Source organism: Lolium rigidum, chromosome 6 (assembly GCF_022539505.1).
Source record: "Lolium rigidum isolate FL_2022 chromosome 6, APGP_CSIRO_Lrig_0.1, whole genome shotgun sequence".
In the NCBI taxonomy this organism is placed as follows: domain Eukaryota; kingdom Viridiplantae; phylum Streptophyta; class Magnoliopsida; order Poales; family Poaceae; genus Lolium; species Lolium rigidum.
The window spans coordinates 205,648,797-205,675,052 of NC_061513.1; positions in this window are offsets into that span (position 1 = coordinate 205,648,797).

Here is a 26,256-nt window from a genome sequence, read left to right on the forward strand (position 1 = left end):
ACAACGTAGGCAGGCTTGTGCTACCGGTAAGCATCATGCTTGCCTAGATCGCATCTTGCGATCTAGGCAGCACAAGCCTGCCTACGTTGTTCACGCGTTGCTCGTACTTGAAGCCTTTTTGATGGCGAGCAACGTAGTTATCTTAGACATGTTAGGGTTAGCATTGTTCTTCATATTACATGCTTTCGTAGTGCAACCCTTGCATGTCTAGCCGCCCTTACACCTATCTTAGGTGTAGAGGCGGCACCCGCTTGATCATAGTTTAGTAGATCTGATCCGTTACTGATTGCTCCTTGTTCTACAAGGATTAGTTTAATATCTGCAATAGTTAGGCCTTACAAAGGGGGAGGATCCAGCGGCGTGTAGGGTGACGTTTGCTAGCCCTAGAAAGGATGTTCCGGGGATCAACCTCGTGTTGGTTTTTAGGCCCTGTCTAGGATCGGCTTATGATCACCGTGCGCGGCGCGAGGCCCAACTCGGAGTAGGATGATCCGATTATGCGGTGAAAACCCTAAATCGTCGTAGATCTCATTAGCTTTACCTTGATCAAGCGGGACCACCATATATTCGGACACCCCGTCGAATCATGGGTGGATCGGCTCTTTGAGCCGATTCACGGGATAACTTGAGAGCCGATCGAGGCTCGTATTTAACGTTTACGTGTGTGCCCTGCGAGAAACTAAGCGAGGCATCATCCACACCTTCTCGACCAGGTATAGGTCGGTGGCACGCCCTTGTGATAAACATCGGCGCGTGCGACTCAGAGGCTTTGCGGGCCGTCGCTCGAAGGACCAGGGCCAGCCGCAGCCCTAGTTGTTCCCGGCTCTACCGTGTTGCCCGTCTCTGCCCGCTGGGGTTTCGACGTCAACGATATGTGCATTGTTATGCCCTCTCTATTTGTCAATTGCCCGACTGTAATTTGTTCACCCAACATGCTTTTATCTTATGGGAGAGACACCTCTAGTGAGCTGTGGACCCGGTCCATTCTTTAATACTGAAATACAAATCTGTTGCAATACTTGTTTTCTTGTTTTCTCTGCAAACAATCATCTTCCACACAATACGGTTAATCCTTTGTTACAGCAAGCCGGTGAGATTGACAACCTCACTTGTTTAGTTGGGGCAAAGTACTTTGGTTGTGTTGTGCGGGTTCCACGTTGGCGCCGGAATCTGCGGTGTTGCGCCGCACTACATCCCGCCGCCATCAACCTTCAACGTGCTTCTTGGCTCCTCCTGGTTCGATAAACCTTGGTTTCTTTACGAGGGAAAACTTGCTCGCTGTGCGCATCATACCTTCCTCTTGGGGTTCCCCAACGAACGTGTGAAATACACGCCATCAAGCATATTTTCTGGCGCCGTTGCCGGGGAGATCAAGACACGCTGCAAGGGGAGTCTGTAACACCCCAACTTTTCCAACCTTGTTAAGTGTCCAGAGTGCAAAAATCAGGGGGAACAAAAACTTTTTCTAAAGACTAATTAAGATGAATTGCCTTTATCTTCTTGCAGATGAATTGTCTTGATGTGGTTGTTAATGTGAATTGCTTTGGTCTGCTTGTAGGTGTATTTCCCTGATTTGTTGGTTCAGATAAGTTGTCTTGCATTACCTCGCAGCATAACCCTTCTAGGGGTAAAACCATCTAGCGACTCACCAAATAAAACTCTTCCATTTGTGGAACCAGGAATGCACCTATCCTGAGATCATGTGTACGATGCACTCTAGCTTACCCTATCCTTTAATCAAGTTTTGAGACTCATCTACTCTTGGTATATCCCTCTCTTGCACCCTTGACCTCAACCTTGGCATAGCTCCAAATTTGGGTAAGTCTTAAACTCTTATCACATTCAATCTTGGAGCCTCTAGATTAAGCTACCCTTGCCCTCTAAGGCAATGCACTTGGTCCTAGGCCTACCTTGTCTTGAGCACATTCCAACCATACTAATTCCTTGGGCCAAATCACTCATATACCCACTTATCCTTGATGGTTTTGAGACCAAGTAAAAATTCTGTTTTTGGCAAGCTTAAAGGATTCAAACTTTGGCAGTTGATCTCTAAGCACACGCAACTATTATTGGTGATCTCTAGGCATGGTCCTCATCTATTCAACTCCCTCTACAACTTCCACGTATTGCATGTTTCATAGTAACCTTGAATCCCACTTTTTCAACTTGATCTTACACCCTTGTCACTGTTTCAGCACTAGATCACATTTTCCTCTGTTACCTCTTGTCTCTTTAGTCCAAGCCTTAAACCCTCAAAAACCAAGGTGTGTGATGGATATATATAGTTTGTAGCCACCATCTACCTTGAGATGACAATTTTTTTCTTCCAAATTTATTTATTTTACTCAAAACCCTATTAACGATTCTTCTCTATTTTCTCTACCAAAGCTATTTCTAGTTTCATCAAAGCTTTTCTATTTATTTTCTCAAATCAAATAGGGAATGCGAGTGGTATTTTTCACCATCTCATTTCCCCTAAAAAAATAAGAGTCCCTCTAAAATATTTTCCTTCTTCATTTGGTTTTAAACAAAAGGACATGGTGCTAGAACTAATGCACTTTCCTGTTGAAATCTACTTTCTTTAAAACTTACTTTAATGCATGTTAATGGTAAGTGCCATTTTCTCGCACTCTTGATAAAAAAAAAAATTGAGAAAACCTACTATGCATTGTTATGCAAGTAGAGCAAACATTGAACCCAAAATTTTATCTTGGTAGTTTCAAACGTTTTGTTATTTTCTTTCAAAAGAATTTATTTCACATTGAAATGCCAACCATGGCATTGTGCCATGCATCCCTCTCTCATATCCCTTACCCATTTCGTTTTGGCCAAGAGAAGGGCCGACCATGCCATGTTTTGGCATGTGTGTGTGCCCTACTCTTCCTCCTCTCTCTCTCTCAACTCTCTAGTTTTTGGTCAAACCCCCAAGGACCATACACCAGCTCATTTCCCTTCTCCTCCGGTCGAATCTCACTGTAGCAACCCCTCCCTTTGGATGCTAGTGTTTGGAGAGATGGGAGAGGAGAGAGACATGGCCGGTGGTGGCAAGGAGCTTGGAAAAATCAGTGCTGCAGCTCTCCCCTTTCCCTCCTACTCCTAGGGCGTGTATCATGACACCACCCTCTTCCGGACCCCTCTCGTCATTCACCCGAGCTAGCCCTAGCTACCTCCCTCTCTCTTGCTGCTCTCGGTCACGGATGGCATGCCTCAAAACTGAACCGACCACCTCAGCCCGAGCCATCGCGCCATCAGCGTCTCCTCGATGTCCTTGACCCCACCAGTACACTCAATCTCCCTTGTATTCTTCCTGCTGGCTGCGAGCGACCCCGCTCTGGGTGCCGACGCAGTATCGAACACCTGGCGTGCGCGAGTTCGAGGACCTCCCGCTGAACCGACCTTGCATCCCCCGACCTGTCTCCTCGCCTCTGGCCCCTTCCAGCTCCCCTACACTCCCCGGCGCATCCCCTGCTCCCCTCCTTGTCTCCTTCTCTCTGGACACGCACGCCGCCCTCGGCCGCCAACCCACGGACGCCACGTCGTGGCAGTACACCGACCAGCTCCTAGTTAAATGGGCACCCGAGCCTCCTCCTGCTTCACACCACCGCTACTCCACACCCTTCACCGCCCACCTCTGCGTTTTTTTTCCTCACCGTCGACAGATCTCCGACCCGCACCAACGCGGGCCTCGTCTCCGTCTTTGGCAACGCCATGGGCGTGCATGCCGTCCACCTCTTCCTCTCTCTCGCCTATCAACCCATACGTTTCCCTCTCTCTTGTATGTATCTCAACCTTCCCTCTCGCCTCTTCCAGGGAGTCGAGAGGAGGCCGCCATCGTGGCGTTTGCGCGCAGCGAGCGTCAAACCCGTCGCTATCCGCGTCGACGTCGCGGGCGCTCGTCGGCATGCTGCGTCGCCTCGCCGGTGCGTCTCCCCACCTTCCTCGAGCCCACGGTGAGCCCCCGGCCGTCGCCTGCGTCCCCCGCTTCCGTCACCGTCCACGGAGGTCCGTCCGCGCCGGCGTCGCGCTCGACTCCTTCCAGGTCGACATCAGGGAGCGAGCCCGCGCGTCCGTGACGGCCTGGGCGTGCTGCGTCGTCCCCCGCGTCGTCCCAATGCCGTCCTGTGCCTCACGTCTTCCCCGACCGCCGCGGCGAGGGCTCGACGAGTTCATCCGAGCGGCCCGAGCTCGGCACCATCGCGCGCGCGTGACCTCACCGACGCCCGGGAGGCCGATCGCGCTGCGCGCGTAGAAGTTCATGACTCCCTCAACTCCAGTGCATCTCCACCTTCGCTCACGTCCTCCTCCGGTGAGCTCCCAGGCCGATGACTTCCAGCTCTGCCGCGGCGCCTGCCCCCTCCTCCTTGACTGCTCCACTCAGTCGAGGAGACGGACGAGGTTCCAGTTCGAGAGATTCTGGTTGAAGCTCGATGGGTTCAGCGAGGTGGTTCAGGGCGCCTGGGAAGTGGTCCAGGGTGACACAGACCCCTTCAGGAGGCTCACCGCTAAGCTAAAGCTCACGGCACGCAGGCTCATGAGCTGGAGCGATAAGAAGGTTGGATGCGTCAGACTGCAGCTCATGATAGCGCGGGAGGTTGTGCTGAGGCTTGACATAGCCATGGAATCCCGACAGCTATCCCCTGATGAGCGTCGACTCCGTGCGCACCTCAAGCAAGCTTATCTGGGGCTGGCTTCCCTGGAAAGGACGATGGCTCGCCAGAGGGCGAAGATTGCATGGCTTCGGGAGGGGGATGCCAACACAGCCTTCTTCCACCAGCATGCGGCCTATAGGCGCCAGAAGAACGCGATTCACAGCTTGAGGGTGAATGGCGCGGTTACCTCGGACCATGCGGCCATGGCTGAAGCTACCTTTGCACACTTCGAGGGCCTGCTCGGCACCGAGGTGGGGCGGGCGCACTCCCTCAACATGGACTTCCTAGACACGCCCACAGAGGATCTCTCCGACCTGGAGGTGGCTTTCACTGAGGACGAGGTCTGGGATGTCATCAGACATCTGCCTCCGGGCAAGGCCCCTGGACCTGATGGGTTCACAGCGGAGTTCTTGCAAAGGTGCTGGGGTGTGGTCAAGGCCGACTTTATGGCGGCCTTTGACAAACTTTACACGATGTGTGGGCGCGGGTTTCAAGGCCTCAACCAAGCCTTGATAGTCCTGCTGCCCAAACGCCCGGATCTCTGCGGGCTGGCTGACTACGGACCGATCAGTCTAATCCACATCTTTGCCAAGCTGGTGGCGAAGATTCTGGCCACTAGGCTGGCTCCCCGGATGGAATCGCTGGTGGATCGCAACCAATGCGCCTTTATTCGCAAACGGTGCATCCATGACAACTTCATGTTGGTCCAGCAGACGGCCAAATTCCTGCATAAGGAAAAGGAGCCGAGGGTGATGCTTAAGTCTGGATATCGCTCGGGCCTTCGACTCGGTTTCCGGGGATTCCTCTTAGAGGTCCTCCAGAAGGTTGGGTTCGGGCCGAGGTTCCGGGAGCTCGTCTCCCTTCTACTGGCTACGGCCAGCACCCGGGTGTTGCTCAATGGCGAGCCAGGCCCCCCGATCTGGCATCGACGGGGATTGAGACAGGGCGACCCCCTGTCGCCATCGCTGTTCGTGCTGGTGATGAACTTCCTCAACAAGGTGCTGTCGAAGGCTTCTGAGTTGGGCATTCTGCGACGGCTGGCGCGGCGGGAGCTTGCGACGTCCGTTTCGCTCTATGCGGATGACGTGGTGATCTTCTGCCACCCGGATGAGGCTGAGTTGCGAGCGGTTCGGGACATCCTAGGGCTCTTCGGAGAAGCCTCTGGCCTTCGCACCAACTTTGCTAAGTGTTCGGTGTCCCCCATCGCACGCGCTCGATGAGGAGGCTGCGGGTGCTGCGGAACTCATGGAATGTCAGCTAGCGCCTTTTCCTGTGAGATACCTTGGCATCCCCCTTTCCACCAGGAGGCTGTCGGCCGTGGCTTTCGACCCCCTGTTGGAGAGGCTCGCTGATAAGCTGCCAACATGGCGCGCCTCGATGATGACGCGTGATGGACGTTTGTCGCTGATTCGCTCGGTGCTTGCGGCTATCCCGCTTCACCAGCTGATGGTGCTGGGCCTCAACAAAAAGACGCTCAAGCAGGTCAACAAGATCTTGCGAGGGTTTCTATGGTTGGGCAGGGCGGACGCCGGCGGAGGCAAGCGCCACGTGAGCTGGGCCGAGGGTGTGCGGGCCGCTTGCCCTAGGCGGACTTGGGATCCACGACCTTGCCCGAATGGCCACTAGCCTTAGGGTGCGGCTGGCTGTGGAGATTGCGCACGGATCCAATGAGACCGTGGCGTGGGTTGGACATGCGGTTCTCGAAGGCGGAGCTGGACATCTTTGCTGCCTCCACCGCCATGGTGGTGGGCAATGGAGAGTCCGCCCTCTTACGGGAGGACCGTTGGGTGGATGGCAGATCCATCAAAGAGATGGCGCCGGAGGTGTACGCGCTGGTGCCGAGCGACGCGAGGAAGGTGCGTACGGTACGTGAGGCGCTGCTCGATCGCGCTTGGATCCCCGACATTGCGGGGGCGCCTAATGCCCTCGCAATGTGGCGGTATGTGCAGCTATGGGGCGAGGCTTCGGGAGTTCCGGCTTTCGGCGGATGATGATAGGATGACTTGGCGATGGACGGCTGATAGCCGGTATACCTCCCATTCCTGCTATGAGGCTCTCTTTCATGGAGCCATCACCTCGGCATCGTGGGAGCTAAGCTGGAAGTCCTGGGCGCCTCCCGGGGTGAAGTTCTTCATTTGGCTGGCCTGTGCGGACAGGTGTTGGACGAGTGAGAGGCTGGCGCGTCGAGGCCTTCCGCATGCGCCTAGATGCCCACTGCGTGACCAGGCTGAGGAGACCATGACGCACCTTCTCACGGGGTGCTCTTTCTCCAAGACGATCCGGTTCGAGGTCCTCTCGTGGATTCGATCCACCTCGGGACCTCCTTCGGAGGGCGACTTCGCGGAGTGGTGGTCGCGGGCGGTGCGTACTACCCCTCGCACTGCTGCGCAAAGGTACCTCGTCGATCATCATGCTCACGGCGTGGTGGATCCGGAAGCATCGGAACGCTGTGATCTTCGACAATGCACAGCCCTCGGTGCCATCCTTATTCGACGACATCAGGACTGAAGCGCGGCAATGGGCGGACGCAGGAGCCCGGGGTGTTCGCCTTCTTCTCCCCTAGAATAGGGTCTCTTATTCTTGGGTTGAGTTTTAGTGCGGAGTGTTGGCCCCCCACGGGGGGGCATGTACATATAAACCTTCTTTCTATCAATGCATCGAAACGCAAGTCTTTTGCGTTTTCGCGAAAAAAGCTCTGCCGCGGCGCTCGACTTCGACGTCGCCCGAGTTGTCGGCCTGGCCAGCGTCGGCACGACCCTCTCTGCTGTGGGAACCGTCCGCGCACCGTCGGACCTTCCGCGCGTCGCGTCCGTCGCCCACGAGCCCCGCGGTGAGCCTCTACTCTCCTCCGTTTTCTCCATCGCGGCGGCGCTGTTTCCCCGGGCGTAGACGACACCCAGCCTCGTTACGTGCACTGCATGCACGTCGCGCCGGCGGGCCACGGCCAGCCAAACCATCGCTGGGCCGCACGCCTTCTATCCGTCGCCCGTGCACGCGTGGAGAGCTGGGCCAGATCTGGCCCCCGGGCCGGGGTTTCGGCCCGACTCTTTCCCTTTCTCTTTTCCCAGAATATTTGTCACGTAGGAATGCTCGTAGCTTTTAAATCACTGAAAATTACTCAGGCATCTAAAATTCATGATTCAAACTTCTACATGCTCCTGAACAATTTCCTGACCACCTAGACTTGCATGCATATGTATTTCTATATTATATTTGTTCTGATAAATACTTTTCTGAAATGTTGCTGTTTCCGTATTTTGTTTATTGTGTGAATTGTGTGAACCCTTTTTGTATGGAACCAATTTTGGTGAGAAGTAGAAATAAATACCTTTATTTTGGCATGGGTCTCACATGCAGAAGCTTCTTGGATTTAAGTTTATTTACAAAACAAGTTCTGTCCAGAGAGCAAGTAAATGAATTCTAATTTGAAAACTATTAATTATTTTGAAGCAAATCCAAGTGCTAATGGTAGATATATCTATAGGGTAATTTTGTGCCAAAGGAAATATTTTTCAGAGTTGTAGTGTAATTCTAAGAATTTTATTACTGAAACAGCATACCTTTTCGGTATCTGATTTTTGTAAAATCATTTACAAATCAGAAAAATACCAAACCAGTGGGGTTAACTCACATTTGGTATTATCTATCCATGGGTACGCTTGGCTCTGGTTTGCGACACTCTGATACTGGTGTGCCTAGCTGTTTATGTTCCCTGGATTCTGTCTTGTTTAAATTGTCTAGGTTAATTAAAAATTAATCTGCAAGTGATTCTTGAGCAAGTGTGTTCTAAATATTGTAAGCTTTCTGTAGGTATGCTGCATGTATTTTTGTGATTCACAGAAAGATCTAGACCATTTAATTGGTCCCTAAGTCATTTCTGGTTTTATAAAAATCATAACTTTTATTTTAAAAACCCAAATTTAGTGAATCCAATTTCTGTAGCTTTTTAAAGTCAAGATTTACTCTCTGTGATTTTACCAAACTTTTGTGTGCATTATTCTGTAGTGGATTGTTAAATAGATGCTAGTGCTTATTTTACTCATAGGGAAATTGTGTTGTTCTTGTTTAAAATACTTTTAAATGAACCTTCGCACCAGAACCCTACTGATGGTTTCCAAATATCATTAGCCACCTTTGTTTGTGAAGGTTATGATTTGTTGCGAAGCAGAACCTTTTTAGTAATGGGTGTTATGTTAAGGCCTTTTCTAGTAACGGTAAAGCTAGTCCTTTTATAAATAAAATGACCATCTTGCCATAGGCGTTGTTTGATTGATTTGTTTAGTGCCTCTGATTGAATGGTTTGCTACTAGGTTAAGTGTGTGGTTGCTGCTATGGCTATGTGTTGATTGTTCGCCTTTTATTTTGCGACGTTAGAATGCGAATACTATCGGAGAGGAAGGAGAGGATCATGGTGTGGACTTCGAAGAGGAAGGAAGAGCAGATGGTTCGTGAAGATGAAGTCCAGGGACAAATAGCCAACCAAGGCAAGCCACCTCTTGATGCATATCTTGACCTAATTATCTCACTCTTGCATTATTACCAGTTTTATAAATTGCATGGTTTATTATTTATGTGAGTGGTCCTGCCACTCGGAGTTTTATTATTCCACCCTTGCGGGTGCAGCCCTCGTTGATACCTACTAAACAGATACCTGTTAGTGATATGGTGCTTAACACCTTATCATCCTTGTCGCCGCTTTTCAAAGAAGAATTGGACTATAGGTGGGAGCCCTGGAAAAATGGTTATGAAAATGTTTTCCCGGAAAAGAAGTTTCCGAAAACCTTGGAATGGGGTAGCCCTGCCCAAGTGTGGTTTTGATAAATTGTTTTTGAGCAGAAGGGACTTGCTGGGAGCAAGAGAAGTGAAGAAAATTGTTTTCAAAAAACCTTTTGTTGACTGAGTACATCACCGGACCTAGCCAGTACAACCACATTACCCTTTAGTGGGACGGGGCGTAGCGTAGTAGTTTGTCTCGCCTTAGTTTGGGTCCTGCAAGTGTAAGGGGTAGTCCGATCATGGACACCTATCGACCGGGCCTTCCCGATGTGCTCGGGGACGCCTTTCCTTCTTTTTAGATGGCAGGGGTACAACCTATGAGCTCCCATTGAATAATGCCCGCGAGTTGGTCGCGACATTCCGGAGGGTCGAGCTGGTCGGGGAATTTGCTACTCTCGGGTAAACGACCCCTCGGACTACGGTGTTGGGAGGTACAACTCTAGGCGGCATGTCTTAGGCTAAGGCGAGCAGGCGAAAAACTACGATCGGGTACTTGTCGTGGCATATGTTGTTATGCAGGGATGATGCCCACACGATAAGTATTCGGATCTTGTGGGGAAAGTGTACAACCTCTGCAGAGTATAAATCTATTCGAATAGCCGTGTCCGCGGCAATGGACGTGGGAAAGGAAGTGCTTGAGTATCAAAGGGAGTTTTGGTTTATAAAAATGACTTTCTCAAAAATGTTTCGGGAAAATGATGCCGATGGGATCTGGTGGAAATGTACACAGGAGGTACGGTGGAAAGTTGGAAAAGTTGTTTTGGCCATATGAGATGGCCGGAAAGGAAAATGGGTCACCCTTACCTATTAGTCTTCAAAAGAAACTTGTTTTCGAAAAGGTTTTCAACAAAGATATAGAGATGTCATACTCTCGAGAGGAACCACCTCTCGCTCCTTGTCGCTCTAGTTTAGTGCCTGTTCCTTGCTACTGCCAAATTGCATATCCTTTACTTCTCTCTAAGGTGGTTTGCGAGTACAATTCATAATGTACTCATGGCTTTGTCCCTGGCTATTTACTTGGCCAGACTTGGTGGAGTTCGACAGATGAAGAAGAAGCTGACGACGTCTATGCGAGCTAGGAACGTCTTCCCAGTCAGTTGCCTGTAGGGTTATGGTATGACTTGGGCCTTGCGGACGCTCTCGTCTGAAGTATTTCCGCTGCGTGATTGTTGATCTTCTGCCATTATGGCACTATTGTAAGTATCTGGTCATGCGACCATTGTAATCTTTTTATTCGGTACTGTAATGGATGATGTATTTGATGCCAGTTCGGTTATGCTTTCACGACACACTGATCATGGGATCATGAATGTGTGTGCATAACGGGTGTTTCGGACAGCTAGTCTGGGGCCCCACAGAGCTGGTATCAGAGCCAGGGTGACTGTAGGAGACCTTAGTTAGCATGGACGTTAGTTAGGAAACAAGTACTTTGGAAAAAAAAACTATTTAGCGAAAACACAATTTACTTTAGTAGACGGAAGCATAGCTTCTAATTTTCTTATCCCTTCAAAACTTCTAATTCTTACCTCGCTCTCTTAATTTTAAGGACTTTGAAAGCTTTTAATTCTACTATCTCGTCCTTTTTCCAAATACACATATTGGACGATGCCCCCAACTCATACTCGGAGTCTCGAAGCCGAAGATGGATCAACCCTTCAGAAAGTCTCAAGTATCTCCGGCTGCGGCTACTGAAGATTGGATGCCGACTTAGCAGTATGCGTATAGGGACAATAAGATCATGTCTTTGGTTGTCACCAAAGTCTGTCAAGGAGTTGACCTTGTTCCTCTTTGGACTTGCACTTTTGCAGTCGTCAAGGATCAAGTCCTCAGTTCTTGACTAGTAATTTTTAGGCCCGTCACAAGCCGCTGTCATCGATGGAGCTCTTCAGCAATTACCCCTCCGAGTTGACACCAGAAGATCTACGCAGCTTTCGCCCCCGACTCAACATCGACGGCTCGACATCAGGTCTACTTCACCACCAACTGCTACAAGAATCAATGTTGAAGTCAATATCAGCAAAATGAAGTCGTCTACATCACTGACCAACCCAAGCCTATAGGATGGATATGACAAACTCAATTGCTTCGATTGAGCTACCCCTGTGTATAGGTATCCTTGGTTACTTGAAAGACCTCGCGTGGGTTTCATGATTGCTTGTGGTGTTCTGAATTTGCTGCCTAAGTGCTTGTGATTGCTTGTTGTGTGTATGCTTGTTTTAGCCTTCCGGTCTGAAAAGCCCTTTTTGTGTGGTAATCCTGTCTAGGAAACCCTTCCTAAGATGTTTTCCTCACATCCGGTCAAAATTCTAGCAGGTTTGTAAAGTTAACGGGAAACTCTAACTCTAACTCTAACTTGACTAACAACTGGATGCCACCCTGTTTTTCCGAAATACCCAACTTCAGTACGACACTCTGCGAAAGACGCCCTACGACGGTAATGAAGCAGAAGCCAGTACTTCAAGATTAACTGCAACCCTGTAAGAAGATGAAGCCATACTAACCTTTCCTAACCCAAGAGCATAGTCTTGCTCACCTTAAGGATATTTTCTTAGAACTACACCTTGGCGCACCATCCAACAAGCTGAGATAGCGATAGTATCGAAGCCAAGCTACCCCACATGATCTATCTAGTCCTCCTCAAGTGAAGCTTTTGAAGACAATTCAAGACTCAAGAATTGGTGTACTTTAGTGAACACCAACCGTAAAGCTGAAAACTATTTTCGAAGGCTGTTGTTGCTGCTTTATGAGAAGACCCACCAGAAGTTCCACTGACTTACTAACTTAACGAGCACCTTTCAGAGCAGTACAATGCCGCGTGTGCCTCTTGAAGCTGCAGACTGCACGTCGCCCCCTGAAGATTCTTCAACTCAAGACGGGAGATCGATGACTTCTTCAAAAGCGCCCGACATGACCCTATGGCAGAAGCTTTGACTTTTCCTAAACCCCCGTCGAACAATTTTAAGGGTGGAAGACTTCATCTTCCACTAAAATTTTAGCTAACCTAAAGTTTTCGATCTTTCTGAAGCACCGTTAGTATGCTCTAACTTTTCAAGAATCCAGGACCCCTCTAGTATGGTTAGGGAGCTGCAAAAGCTAACATCTGCAGGGAGAAGTCAACCTCTTCACGAAGCTTGTCCTCGATAGAAATCTATCGTGTCTCTCAGAAGCTGAAGCTGTGATCTTCCGACAACAGCACATCCACTGGAGGATGGAGTCTAACTTAGATTAACCTATAAAACCTTTCTAGTCCTACCCTTAGTAATCTCGGGATGAGATTATTTTAAGGGGGAAGGATCTGTAACACCCCAACTTTTCCAACCTTGTTAAGTGTCCAGAGTGCAAAAATCAGGGGGAACAAAAACTTTTTCTAAAGACTAATTAAGATGAATTGCCTTTATCTTCTTGCAGATGAATTGTCTTGATGTGGTTGTTAATGTGAATTGCTTTGGTCTGCTTGTAGGTGTATTTCCCTGATTTGTTGGTTCGGATAAGTTGTCTTGCATTACCTCGCAAAGCATAACCCTTCTAGGGGTAAAACCATCTAGCGACTCACCAAATAAAACTCTTCCATTTGTGGAACCAGGAATGCACCTATCCTGAGATCATGTGTACGATGCACTCTAGCTTACCCTATCCTTTAATCAAGTTTTGAGACTCATCTACTCTTGGTATATCCCTCTCTTGCACCCTTGACCTCAACCTTGGCATAGCTCCAAATTTGGGTAAGTCTTAAACTCTTATCACATTCAATCTTGGAGCCTCTAGATTAAGCTACCCTTGCCCTCTAAGGCAATGCACTTGGTCCTAGGCCTACCTTGTCTTGAGCACATTCCAACCATACTAATTCCTTGGGCCAAATCACTCATATACCCACTTATCCTTGATGGTTTTGAGACCAAGTAAAAATTCTGTTTTTGGCAAGCTTAAAGGATTCAAACTTTGGCAGTTGATCTCTAAGCACACGCAACTATTATTGGTGATCTCTAGGCATGGTCCTCATCTATTCAACTCCCTCTACAACTTCCACGTATTGCATGTTTCATAGTAACCTTGAATCCCACTTTTTCAACTTGATCTTACACCCTTGTCACTGTTTCAGCACTAGATCACATTTTCCTCTCGTTACCTCTTGTCTCTTTAGTCCAAGCCTTAAACCCTCAAAAACCAAGGTGTGTGATGGATATATATAGTTTGTAGCCACCATCTACCTTGAGATGACAATTTTTTTCTTCCAAATTTATTTATTTTACTCAAAACCCTATTAACGATTCTTCTCTATTTTCTCTACCAAAGCTATTTCTAGTTTCATCAAAGCTTTTCTATTTATTTTCTCAAATCAAATAGGGAATGCGAGTGGTATTTTTCACCATCTCATTTCCCCTAAAAAAATAAGAGTCCCTCTAAAATATTTTCCTTCTTCATTTGGTTTTAAACAAAAGGACATGGTGCTAGAACTAATGCACTTTCCTGTTGAAATCTACTTTCTTTAAAACTTACTTTAATGCATGTTAATGGTAAGTGCCATTTTCTCGCACTCTTGATAAAAAAAAAATTGAGAAAACCTACTATGCATTGTTATGCAAGTAGAGCAAACATTGAACCCAAAATTTTATCTTGGTAGTTTCAAACGTTTTGTTATTTTCTTTCAAAAGAATTTATTTCACATTGAAATGCCAACCATGGCATTGTGCCATGCATCCCTCTCTCATATCCCTTACCCATTTCGTTTTGGCCAAGAGAAGGGCCGACCATGCCATGTTTTGGCATGTGTGTGTGCCCTACTCTTCCTCCTCTCTCTCTCTCAACTCTCTAGTTTTTGGTCAAACCCCCAAGGACCATACACCAGCTCATTTCCCTTCTCCCTCTGGTCGAATCTCACTGTAGCAACCCCTCCCTTTGGATGCTAGTGTTTGGAGAGATGGGAGAGGAGAGAGACATGGCCGGTGGTGGCAAGGAGCTTGGAAAAATCAGTGCTGCAGCTCTCCCCTTTCCCTCCTACTCCTAGGGCGTGTATCATGACACCACCCTCTTCCAGACCCCTCTCGTCATTCACCCGAGCTAGCCCTAGCTATCTCCCTCTCTCTCTTGCTGCTCTCGGTCACCGATGGCATGTCTCAAAACTGAACCGACCACCTCAGCCCGAACCAGCGCGCCATCAGCGTCTCCTCGATGTCCTTGACCCCACCAGTACACTCAATCTCCCTTGTATTCTTCCTGCTGGCTGCGAGCGACCCCGCTCTGGGTGCCGACGCAGTATCGAACACCTGGCGTGCGCGAGTTCGAGGACCTCCCGCTGAACCGACCTTGCATTCCCCGACCTGTCTCCTCGCCTCTGGCCCCTTCCAGCTCCCCTACACTCCCCGGCGCATCCCCTGCTCCCCTCCTTGTCTCCTTCTCTCTGGACACGCACGCCGCCCTCGGCCGCCCACCCACGGACGCCACGTCGTGGCAGTACCACCGGCCAGCTCTTAGTTAAATGGGCACCCGAGCCTCCTCCCGCTTCACACCACCGCTACTCCACACCCTTCACCGCCCACCTCTGCGTTTTTTTTCCTCACCGTCGACAGATCTCCGACCCGCACCAACGCGGGCCTCGTCTCCGTCTTTGGCAACGCCATGGGCGTGCATGCCGTCCACCTCTTCCTCTCTCTGCCTATCAACCCATACGTTTCCCTCTCTCTTGTATGTATCTCAACCTTCCCTCTGCCTCTTCCAGGGAGTCGAGAGGAGGCCGCCATCGTGGCGTTTGCGCGCAGCAGCGTCAAACCCGTCGCTATCCGCGTCGACGTCTGGGCGCTCGTCGGCATGCTGCGTCGCCTCGCCGGTGCGTCTCCCCACCTTCCTCGAGCCCACGGTGAGCCCCCTGGCCGTCGCCTGCGTCCCCCGCTTCCGTCACCGTCCACGGAGGTCCGTCCGCGCCGGCGTCGCGCTCGACTCCTTCCAGGTCGACATCAGGGAGCGAGCCCGCGCGTCCGTGACGGCCTGGGCGTGCTGCGTCGTCCCCCGCGTCGTCCCAATGCCGTCCTGTGCCTCACGTCTTCCCCGACCGCCGCGGCGAGGGCTCGACGAGTTCATCCGAGCGGCCCGAGCTCGGCACCATGCGCGCGCGTGACCTCACTGACGCCTGGGAGGCCAGTACTGCCTGCGCGCGTAGAAGTTCATGACTCCCTCAACTCCAGTGCATCTCCACCTTCGCTCACGTCCTCCTCCGGTGAGCTCCCAGGCCGATGACTTCCAGCTCTGCCGCGGCGCTCGACTTCGACGTCGCCCGAGTTGTCGGCCTGGCCAGCGTCGGCACGACCCTCTCTGCTGTGGGAACCGTCCGCGCACCGTCGGACCTTCCGCGCGTCGCGTCCGTCGCCCACGAGCCCCGCGGTGAGCCTCTACTCTCCTCCGTTTTCTCCATCGCGGCAGCGCTGTTTCCCTGGGCGTAGACGACACCCAGCCTCGTTACGTGCCTGCATGCACGTCCGCGCCGGCGGGCCACGGCCAGCCAAACCATGCTGGGCCGCACGCCTTCTATCCGTCGCCCGTGCACGCGTGGAGAGCTGGGCCAGATCTGGCCCCAGGCCAGGGTTTCGGCCCGACTCTTTCCCTTTCTCTTTTCCCAGAATATTTGTCTGTAGGAATGCTGTAGCTTTTAAATCACTGAAAATTACTCAGGCATCTAAAATTCATGATTCAAACTTCTACATGCTCCTGAACAATTTCCTGACCACCTAGACTTGCATGCATATGTATTTCTATATTATATTTGTTCTGATAAATACTTTTCTGAAATGTTGCTGTTTCTGTATTTTGTTTATTGTGTGAATTGTGTGAACCCTTTTTGTATGGAACCAATTTTGGTGAGAAGTAGAAATAAATACCTTTATTTTGGCATGGGTCTCACATGCAGAAGCTTCTTGGATTTAAGTTTATTTACAAAACAAGTTCCATCCGGAGAGCAAGTAAATGAATTCTAATTTGAAAACTATTAATTATTTTGAAGCAAATCCAAGTGCTAATGGTAGATATATCTATAGGGTAATTTTGTGCCAAAGGAAATATTTTTCAGAGTTGTAGTGTAATTCTAAGAATTTTATTACTGAAACAGCATACCTTTTCAGTATCTGATTTTTGTAAAATCATTTACAAATCAGAAAAATACCAAACCAGTGGGGTTAACTCACATTTGGTATTATCTATCCATGGGTACGCTTGGCTCTGGTTTGCGACACTCTGATACTGGTGTGCCTAGCTGTTTATGTTCCCTGGATTCTGTCTTGTTTAAATTGTCTAGGTTAATTAAAAATTAATCTGCAGGTGATTCTTGAGCAAGTGTGTTCTAAATATTGTAAGCTTTCTGTAGGTATGCTGCATGTATTTTTGTGATTCACAGAAAGATCTAGACCATTTAATTGGTCCCTAAGTCATTTCTGGTTTTATAAAAATCATAACTTTTATTTTAAAAACCCAAATTTAGTGAATCCAATTTCTGTAGCTTTTCAAAGTCAAGATTTACTCTCTGTGATTTTACCAAACTTTTGTGTGCATTATTCTGTAGTGGATTGTTAAATAGATGCTAGTGCTTATTTTACTCATAGGGAAATTGTGTTGTTCTTGTTTAAAATACTTTTAAATGAACCTTCGCACTGAACCCTACCGATGGTTTCCAAATATCATTAGCCACCTTTGTTTGTGAAGGTTATGATTTGTTGCGAGCGTAACCTTTTTAGTAATGGGTGTTATGTTAAGGCCTTTTCTAGTAACGGTAAAGCTAGTCCTTTTATAAATAAAATGACCATCTTGCCATAGGCGTTGTTTGATTGATTTGTTTAGTGCCTCCGATTGAATGGTTTGCTACTAGGTTAAGTGTGTGGTTGCTGCTATGGCTATGTGTTGATTGTTCGCCTTTTATTTTGCGACGTTAGAATGCGAATACTATCGGAGAGGAAGGAGAGGATCATGGTGTGGACTTCGAAGAGGAAGGAAGAGCAGATGGTTCGTGAAGATGAAGTCCAGGGACAAATAGCCAACCAAGGCAAGCCACCTCTTGATGCATATCTTGACCTAATTATCTCACTCTTGCATTATTACCAGTTTTATAAATTGCATGGTTTATTATTTATGTGAGTGGTCCCGCCACTCGGAGTTTTATTATTCCACCCTTGCGGGTGCAGCCCTCGTTGATACCTACTAAACGGATACCTGTTAGTGATATGGTGCTTAACACCTTATCATCCTTGTCGCCGCTTTTCAAAGAAGAATTGGACTATAGGTGGGAGCCCTGGAAAAATGGTTATGAAAATGTTTTCCCGGAAAAGAAGTTTCCCGAAAACCTTGGAATGGGGTAGCCCTGCCCAAGTGTGGTTTTGATAAATTGTTTTTGAGCAGAAGGGACTTGCTGGGAGCAAGAGAAGTGAAGAAAATTGTTTTCAAAAAACCTTTTGTTGACTGAGTACATCACCGGACCTAGCCAGTACAACCACATTACCCTTTAGTGGGACGGGGCGTAGCGTAGTAGTTTGTCTCGCCTTAGTTTGGGTCCTGCAAGTGTAAGGGGTAGTCCGATCATGGACACCTATCGACCGGGCCTTCCCGACGTACTGGGGACGCCTTTCCTTCTTTTTAGATGGCAGGGGTACAACCTATGAGCTCCCATTGAATAATGCCCGCAGTTGGTCGCGACATTCCGGAGGGTCGAGCTGGTCGGGGAATTTGCTACTCCTGGGTAAACGACCCCTCGGACTCTGGTGTTGGGAGGTACAACTCTAGGCGGCATGTCTTAGGCTAAGGCGAGCGGGCGAAAAACTACGATCGGGTACTTGTCGTGGCATATGTTGTTATGCAGGGATGATGCCCACACGATAAGTATTCGGATCTTGTGGGGAAAGTGTACAACCTCTCGCAGAGTATAAATCTATTCGAATAGCCGTGTCCGCGGCAATGGACGTGGGAAAGGAAGTGCTGAGTATCAAAGGGAGTTTTGGTTTATAAAAATGACTTTCTCAAAAATGTTTCGGGAAAATGATGCCAGTGGGACTGGTGGAAATGTACCTGGGAGGTACGGTGGAAAGTTGGAAAAGTTGTTTTGGCCATATGAGATGGCCGGAAAGGAAAATGGGTCACCCTTACCTATTAGTCTTCAAAAGAAACTTGTTTTCGAAAAGGTTTTCAACAAAGATATAGAGATGTCATACTCTCGAGAGGAACCACCTCTCGCTCCTTGTCGCTCTAGTTTAGTGCCTGTTCCTTGCTACTGCCAAATTGCATATCCTTTACTTCTCTCTAAGGTGGTTTGCGAGTACAATTCATAATGTACTCATGGCTTTGTCCCCGGCTATTTACTTGGCCGGACTTGGTGGAGTTTGACGAGATGAAGAAGAAGGCGACGACGTCTATGCGAGCTAGGAACGTCTTCCCAGTCAGTTGCCTGTAGGGTTATGGTATGACTTGGGCCTTGCGAACGCTCTCGTCTGAAGTATTTCCGCTGCGTGATTGTTGATCTTCTGCCATTATGGCACTATTGTAAGTATCTGGTCATGCGACCATTGTAATCTTTTTATTCGGTACTGTAATGGATGATGTATTTGATGCCAGTTCGGTTATGCTTTCACGACACACTGATCATGGGATCATGAATGTGTGTGCATAACGGGTGTTTCGGACAGCTAGTCTGGGGCCCCACAGAGTCTCCACTTCTCAATCTCTTTACTTTGTTTTTGTCTTGCTTTCTTTTATTTACTACTTTGTTTGCTGCACTTATATCAAAACACAAAAAAATTAGTTGCTAGCTTTACTTTATTTACTGTCTTGCACTCTATATCAAAACACAAAAAAAAAATAGTTACTTGCATTTACTTTACTTGATTCATCATGTTTCCTTTTAATTTTACCACAAAAAACATACCGGTAGGACAAGGGTCTATAATTGGGAGGAACAATATAGAAGAATTTTTCACCCATGTTAGTACCGTTGAAGATTTTGAAGATAGACACTTGGTAGAACTTGCTCCTACTTATGAAATTGCTGCTGCTGCTTTAGTTCGCATGTTGGAAACTAAATTTGTTAATCTCAATCCTATAATCCAACACATGTTTCTTACACTTGGTGATTTGGAAGAGGGGGAAAAGAAAGATTTTGTTTTAGAAACCCTTCTTAGAGAATTTGGTGGTCTAGCAAGAGAGGCTAGAAAGGCCTTCGCTAAATTTAATATGCTTGGTTCTCATACTAATTTTGTTAGTCTCCTTGAAAAAATGGAAATGGAGAGAATAAGGTACACTAATAATATTAATGATGGTGGGGAGATCAAAGCACCAATACCATGTAAACTCCTAGCTATGAATGATGCACTAGAAAATAACTATGCTTGGCTTGTTCCTGAAAATTTGTTCGATGAGAGTAGCAAGCCCAAGACTAATGAAAAGGGAGACGCTGAAACTTATGTATCCAATATACTATGCATGGTTGAGAAAACTCCAAACCCCGCTGTAGGTGCACCACCCTTCGATAACACTTGAGTTACACTTTCGCGCCTAGGCGAAAGGCGTTAAAGAAAAGCGCTTATGGGAGACAACCCATATTTTTACTATAGTATTTTTGTTTTATATTTGAGTCTTGGAAGTTGTTTACTACTGTAGCAACCTCTCCTTATCTTAGTTTTGAGTTTTGTTGTGCCAAGTAAAGTCTTTGATAGTAAAGTAAGTACTAGATTTGGATTACTGCGCAGTTCCAGATTTCTTTGCTGTCACGAATCTGGGTCTACCTCCCTGTAGGTAGCTCAGAAAATTAAGCCAATTTACGTGCATGATCCTCAGATATGTACGCAACTTTCATTCAATTTGAGAATTTTCATTTGAGCAAGTCTGGTGGCCTAATAAAATCCATCTTTACGGACTGTTCTGTTTTGACAGATTCTGCCTTTTTATTTCGCATTGCCTCTTTCGCTATGTTGGATGAATTTCTTGGATCCATTAATGTCCAGTAGCTTTATGCAATGTCCAGAAGTGTTAAGAATGATTGTGTCACCTCTGAACATGTTAATTTTTATTGTGCACTAACCCTCTAATGAGTTGTTTCGAGTTTGGTGTGGAGGAAGTTTTCAAGGATCAAGAGAGGAGTATGATGCAATATGATCAAGGAGAGTGAAAGCTCTAAGCTTGGGGATGCCCTGGTGGTTCACCCCTGCATATTATAAGAAGACTCAAGCGTCTAAGCTTGGGGATGCCCAAGGCATCCCCTTCTTCATCGACAACATTATCGAGTTCCTCCCCTGAAACTATATTTTTATTCCATCACATCTTATGCACTTTGCTTGGAGCGTCCGTTTGTTTTTGTTTTTTGTTTTGTTTGAATAAAATGGATCCTAGCATTCACTTTATGGGAGAGAGACACGCTCCGCTGTAGCATATGGACAAGTATGTCCTTAGGCTCTACTCATAGTATTCATGGCGAAGTTTCTTATTCGTTAAATTGTTATACGGTTGGAATTGGAAAATGCTACATGTAGTAACTCTAAAATGTCTTGGATAATTTGATACTTGGCAATTGTTGTGCTCATGTTTAAGCTCTTGCATCATATACTTTGCACCCATTAATGAAGAAACACTTAGAGCTTGCTAATTTGGTTTGCATATTTGGTTTCTCTAGAGTCTAGATAACATCTAGTATTGAGTTTTGAACAACAAGGAAGACGGTGTAGAGTCTTATGATGTTTACAATATGTCTTTTATGTGAGTTTTGCTGCACCGTTCATCCTTGTGTTTGTTTCAAATAACCTTGCTAGCCTAAACCTTGTATCGAGAGGGAATACTTCTCATGCATCCAAAATACTTGAGCCAACCACTATGCCATTTGTGTCCACCATACCTACCTACTACATGGTATTTATCTGCCATTCCAAAGTAAATTGCTTGAGTGCTACCTTTAAAATTCCATCATTCACCTTTGCAATATATAGCTCATGGGACAAATAGCTTAAAAACTATTGTGGTATTGAATATGTACTTATGCACTTTATCTCTTATTAAGTTGCTTGTTGTGCGATAACCATGTTTCTGGGGACGCCATCAACTATTCTTTGTTGAATATCATGTGAGCTGCTATGCATGTCCGTCTTGTCTGAAGTAAGAGAGATCTACCACCTTAATGGTTGGAGCATGCATATTGTTAGAGAAGAACTTTCGGCCGCTAACTAAAGCCATGATTCATGGTGGAAGTTTCAGTTTTGGACATATATCCTCAATCTCATATGAGAATAATAATTGTTGCCACATGCTTATGCATTAAAGAGGAGTCCATTATCTGTTTTCCATGTTGTCCCGGTATGGATGTCTAAGTTGAGAATAATCAAAACCGAGAAATCCAAAATGCGAGCTTTCTCCTTAGACCTTTGTACGAGGCGGCATGGAGGTACCCCATTGTGACACTTGGTTAAAACATGTGCATTGCGAAGATCCGGTAGTCCAAGCTAATTAGGACAAGGTGCGGGCACTATTAGTATACTATGCATGAGGCTTGCAACTTGTAAGATATAATGTACATAACTCATATGCTTTATTACCACCGTTGACAAAATTGTTTCATGTTTTCAAAATAAAAGCTCTAGCACAAATATAGCAATCGATGCTTTCCTCTTTGAAGGACCATTCTCTTTACTTTTATGTTGAGTCAGTTCACCTATCTCTCTCCACCTCAAAAAGCAAACACTTGTGTGAACTGTGCATTGATTCCTACATACTTGCATATTGTACTTGTTATATTACTCTATGTTGACAATTATCCATGAGATATACATGTTACAAGTTGAAAGCAACCGCTGAAACTTAATCTTCCTTTGTGTTGCTTCAATGCCTTTACTTTGATTTATTGCTTTATGAGTTAACTCTTATGCAAGACTTATTAATACTTGTGTTGAAGTACTATTCATGAAAAGTCTTTGCTTTATGATTCACTTGTTTACTCATGTCATTACCATTGTTTTGATCGCTGCATTCATTACATATGTTTACAAATAGTATGATCAAGGTTATGATGGCATGTCACTTCAGAAATTATCTTTGTTATCGTTTTACCTGCTCGGGACGAGCAGAACTAAGCTTGGGGATGCTTGATACGTCTCCGACGTATCGATAATTTCTTATGTTCCATGCCATATTATTGATCATACCTACATGTTTTATGCACACTTTATGTCATATTCGTGCATTTTCTCGGAACTAACCTATTAACAAGATGCCGAAGTGCCGATTCTTCGTTTTCTCGCTGTTTTTGGTTTCGAAATCCTAGTAACGAAATATTCTCGGAATTGGACGAAATCAAGTCCCGGGGTCCTATTTTGCCACGAACCTTCCGGAAGACCGAAAGGGATACAAAGTGGGGCGACGAGGCGCCGCCACCATAGGGCCGCGCGGCCGGAGGGGGCCCGCGCCGCCCTATGGTGTGGGCCCCTCGTCGGCCCTCCGACTCCGCCCTTCCGCCTACTTAAAGCCTCCGTCGCGAAACCCCCGAGGCGAAAAACCACGATACGGAAAACCTTCCCGGAGACGCCGCCGCCGCCAATCCCATCTCGGGGGATTCGGAGATCTCCTCCGGCACCCTGCCGGAGAGGGGATTCATCTCCCGGAGGACTCTACACCGCCATGGTCGCCTCCGGAGTGATGAGTGAGTAGTTCACCCCTGGACTATGGGTCCATAGCGGTAGCTAGATGGTTGTCTTCTCCTCATTGTGCTTCATTGTTGGATCTTGTGAGCTGCCTAACATGATCAAGATCATCTATCCGTAATACTCTATGTTGTGTTTGTCGGGATCCGATGGATAGAGAATACCATGTTATGTTAATTATCAAGTTATTGCATATGTGTTGTTTATGATCTTGCATGCTCTCCGTTATTAGTAGAGGCTCTGGCCAAGTTTTTGCTCTTAACTCCAAGAGGGAGTATTTATGCTCGATAGTGGGTTCATGCCCGCATTGACACCGGGACGATGACGAGAAAGTTCTAAGGTTGTGTTGTGCTCGTTGCCACTAGGGATAAAACATTGATGCTATGTCCGAGGATGTAGTTATTGATTACATTACGCACCATACTTAATGCAATTGTCTCGTTGCTTTGCAACTTAATACTCGGAAGGGGTTCGGACGATAACTTCGAAGGTGGACTTTTTAGGCATAGATGCAGTTGGATGGCGGTCTATGTACTTTGTCGTAATGCCCAATTAAATCTCACTATACTTATCATGACATGTATGTGCATTGTTATGCCCTCTCTATTTGTCAATTGCCCGACCGTAATTTGTTCACCCAACATGCTTTTATCTTATGGGAGAGACACCTCTAGTGAACCGTGGACCCCGGTCCATTCTTTAATACTTGAAATACAAATCTGTCTGCAATACTTGTTTCTATCGTTTTCTCTCGCAAACAATCATCTTCCACACAATACGGTTAATCCTTTGTTACGGCAAGCCGGTGAGATTGACAACCTCACCGTTTCGTTGGGGCAAAGTACTTTGGTTGTGTTGTGCGGGTTCCACGTTGGCGCCGGAATCTCCGGTGTTGCGCCGCACTACATCCCGCCGCCATCAACCTTCAACGTGCTTCTTGGCTCCTCCTGGTTCGATAAACCTTGGTTTCTTTCTGAGGGAAAACTTGCTGCTGTGCGCATCATACCTTCCTCTTGGGGTTCCCCAACGAACGAGTGAAATACACGCCATCACTCCGCTGTAGCTATGTGGTTCATCTCTCTCTTTATGTGATCTAGTTGAATATCATCTATGTGCTACTCTAGCGATGTTATTAAAGTATTCTATTCCTCCTGCACGGTGTAATGGTGACAGTGTGTGCATCGTGTAGTACGTGGCGTGGGTTATGATTGTAATCTCTTGTAGATTATGAAGTTAACTATTGCTATGATGGTATTGATGTGATCTATGCCTCCTTTCGTAGTGTGAAGGTGAAAGTGTGCATGCTATGTTAGTACTTGGTTTAGTTGTGTTGATCTGTCATGCTCTTCACATGTTTTGCTCTGATTCATCAGTAAGCAACTTAATTTTGCAAATAGACACTCCTTCATGGTATGTGATTGTTGGAAGGCACCCGAGGATTCGGTTAGCCATGGCTTGTGTAAGCAAAAGGTTGGGAGGAGTGTCATCCATAAATAATGAAACTAAAGTACATGTGTAAACAAAAGAGAAGAGGGATGATCTACCTTGCTTGGTAGAGATAACGTCCTTCATGGGAGCCGCTCTTGAAAGTCCGGTTGATAAGGTAGTTAGAGTGCCCACTACCATTCGTTGACAACAACAAACACCTCTCAAAACTTTACTTTTATGCTCTCTTTATGTTTTCAAAAACCAAAGCTCTAGCACAAATATAGCAATCAATGCTTCCCTCTGCGAAGGGCCCTTTCTTTTACCTTTAATGTTGAGTCAGTTCACCTATTTCTCTCCATCTCAAGAAGCAAACACTTGTGTGAACTGTGCATTGATTCCTACATACTTGCATATTGCACTTGTTATATTACTCTATGTTGACAATTATCCATGAGATATACATGTTATAAGTTGAAAGCAACCGCTGAAACTTAATCTTCCATTGTGTTGCTTCAATGCCTTTACTATGAATTTATTGCTTTATGAGTTAACTCTTATGCAAGACTTATTGATGCTTGTCTTGAAAGTACTATTCATGAAAAGTCTTTGCTATATGGTTCAATTGTTTACTCATTGCATTAACATTGCTTTGAATCGCTGCATTCATCTCATATGCTTTATAATAGTATGATTAAGATTATGTTGGTAGCATGTCACTTCAGAAATTATCTTTTATCGTTTACCTACTCGAGGACGAGTAGGAACTAAGCTTGGGGATGCTGATACGTCTCTAACGTATCTATAATTTCTGATGTTCCATGCTTGTTTTATGACAATACCTACATGTTTTGTTCATTATCGTTTTTATGCGTTTTCCAGAACTAACCTATTAACAAGATGCCACAGTGCCAGTTCCTGTTTTCTGCTGTTTTTGGTTCCAGAAAGGCTGTTCGGGCAATATTCTCGGAATTCGACGAAACGAAGACCAAACATCCTATTTTTCCCGGGAGGCTCCAGAACACCGAAGGGGAGTCGGAGGAGAGCCAGGGGGCCACCACACATGTGGGCCACGCGGCCTACACCCTGGCCGCGCCGGCCTGGTGTGGGGCCACCCTGTCGTCCCTCCTGCGCCGCCTCTTCGCCTATTTAAGCCCTTTCGACCTAAAAACGCAGTACCTCTTGACGAAACTCCAGAAAGACTCCAGGGGCGCCGCCACATCGCGAAACTCCAATTCGGGGGACAGAAGTCTCTGTTCCGGCACCCTGCCGGGACGGGGAATTGCCCCGGAGTCATCTCCTCCGCCGTCTCCACCGCCATCTTCACCGCCATCGCTGTCTCCATGATGAGGAGGGAGTAATTCACCCCCGGGGCTGAGGGCTCCGCTGTAGCTATGTGGTTCATCTCTCTCTTTATGTGATCTAGTTGAATATCATCTATGTGCTACTCTAGCGATGTTATTAAAGTATTCTATTCCTCCTGCACGGTGTAATGGTGACAGTGTGTGCATCGTGTAGTACTTGGCGTGGGTTATGATTGTAATCTCTTGTAGATTATGAAGTTAACTATTGCTATGATGGTATTGATGTGATCTATGCCTCCTTTCGTAGTGTGAAGGTGTTGACGTCAGAAACCCCCTGGCGGGCAGAGACGGGCAACACAGTAGAGCCGGGAACAACTAGGGCTGCGGCTGGCCCCAGTCCCTCAGAGCGATGGCCCGCAAAGCCTCCTGGTCGCACGTCCGATGCTATCGCAAGGG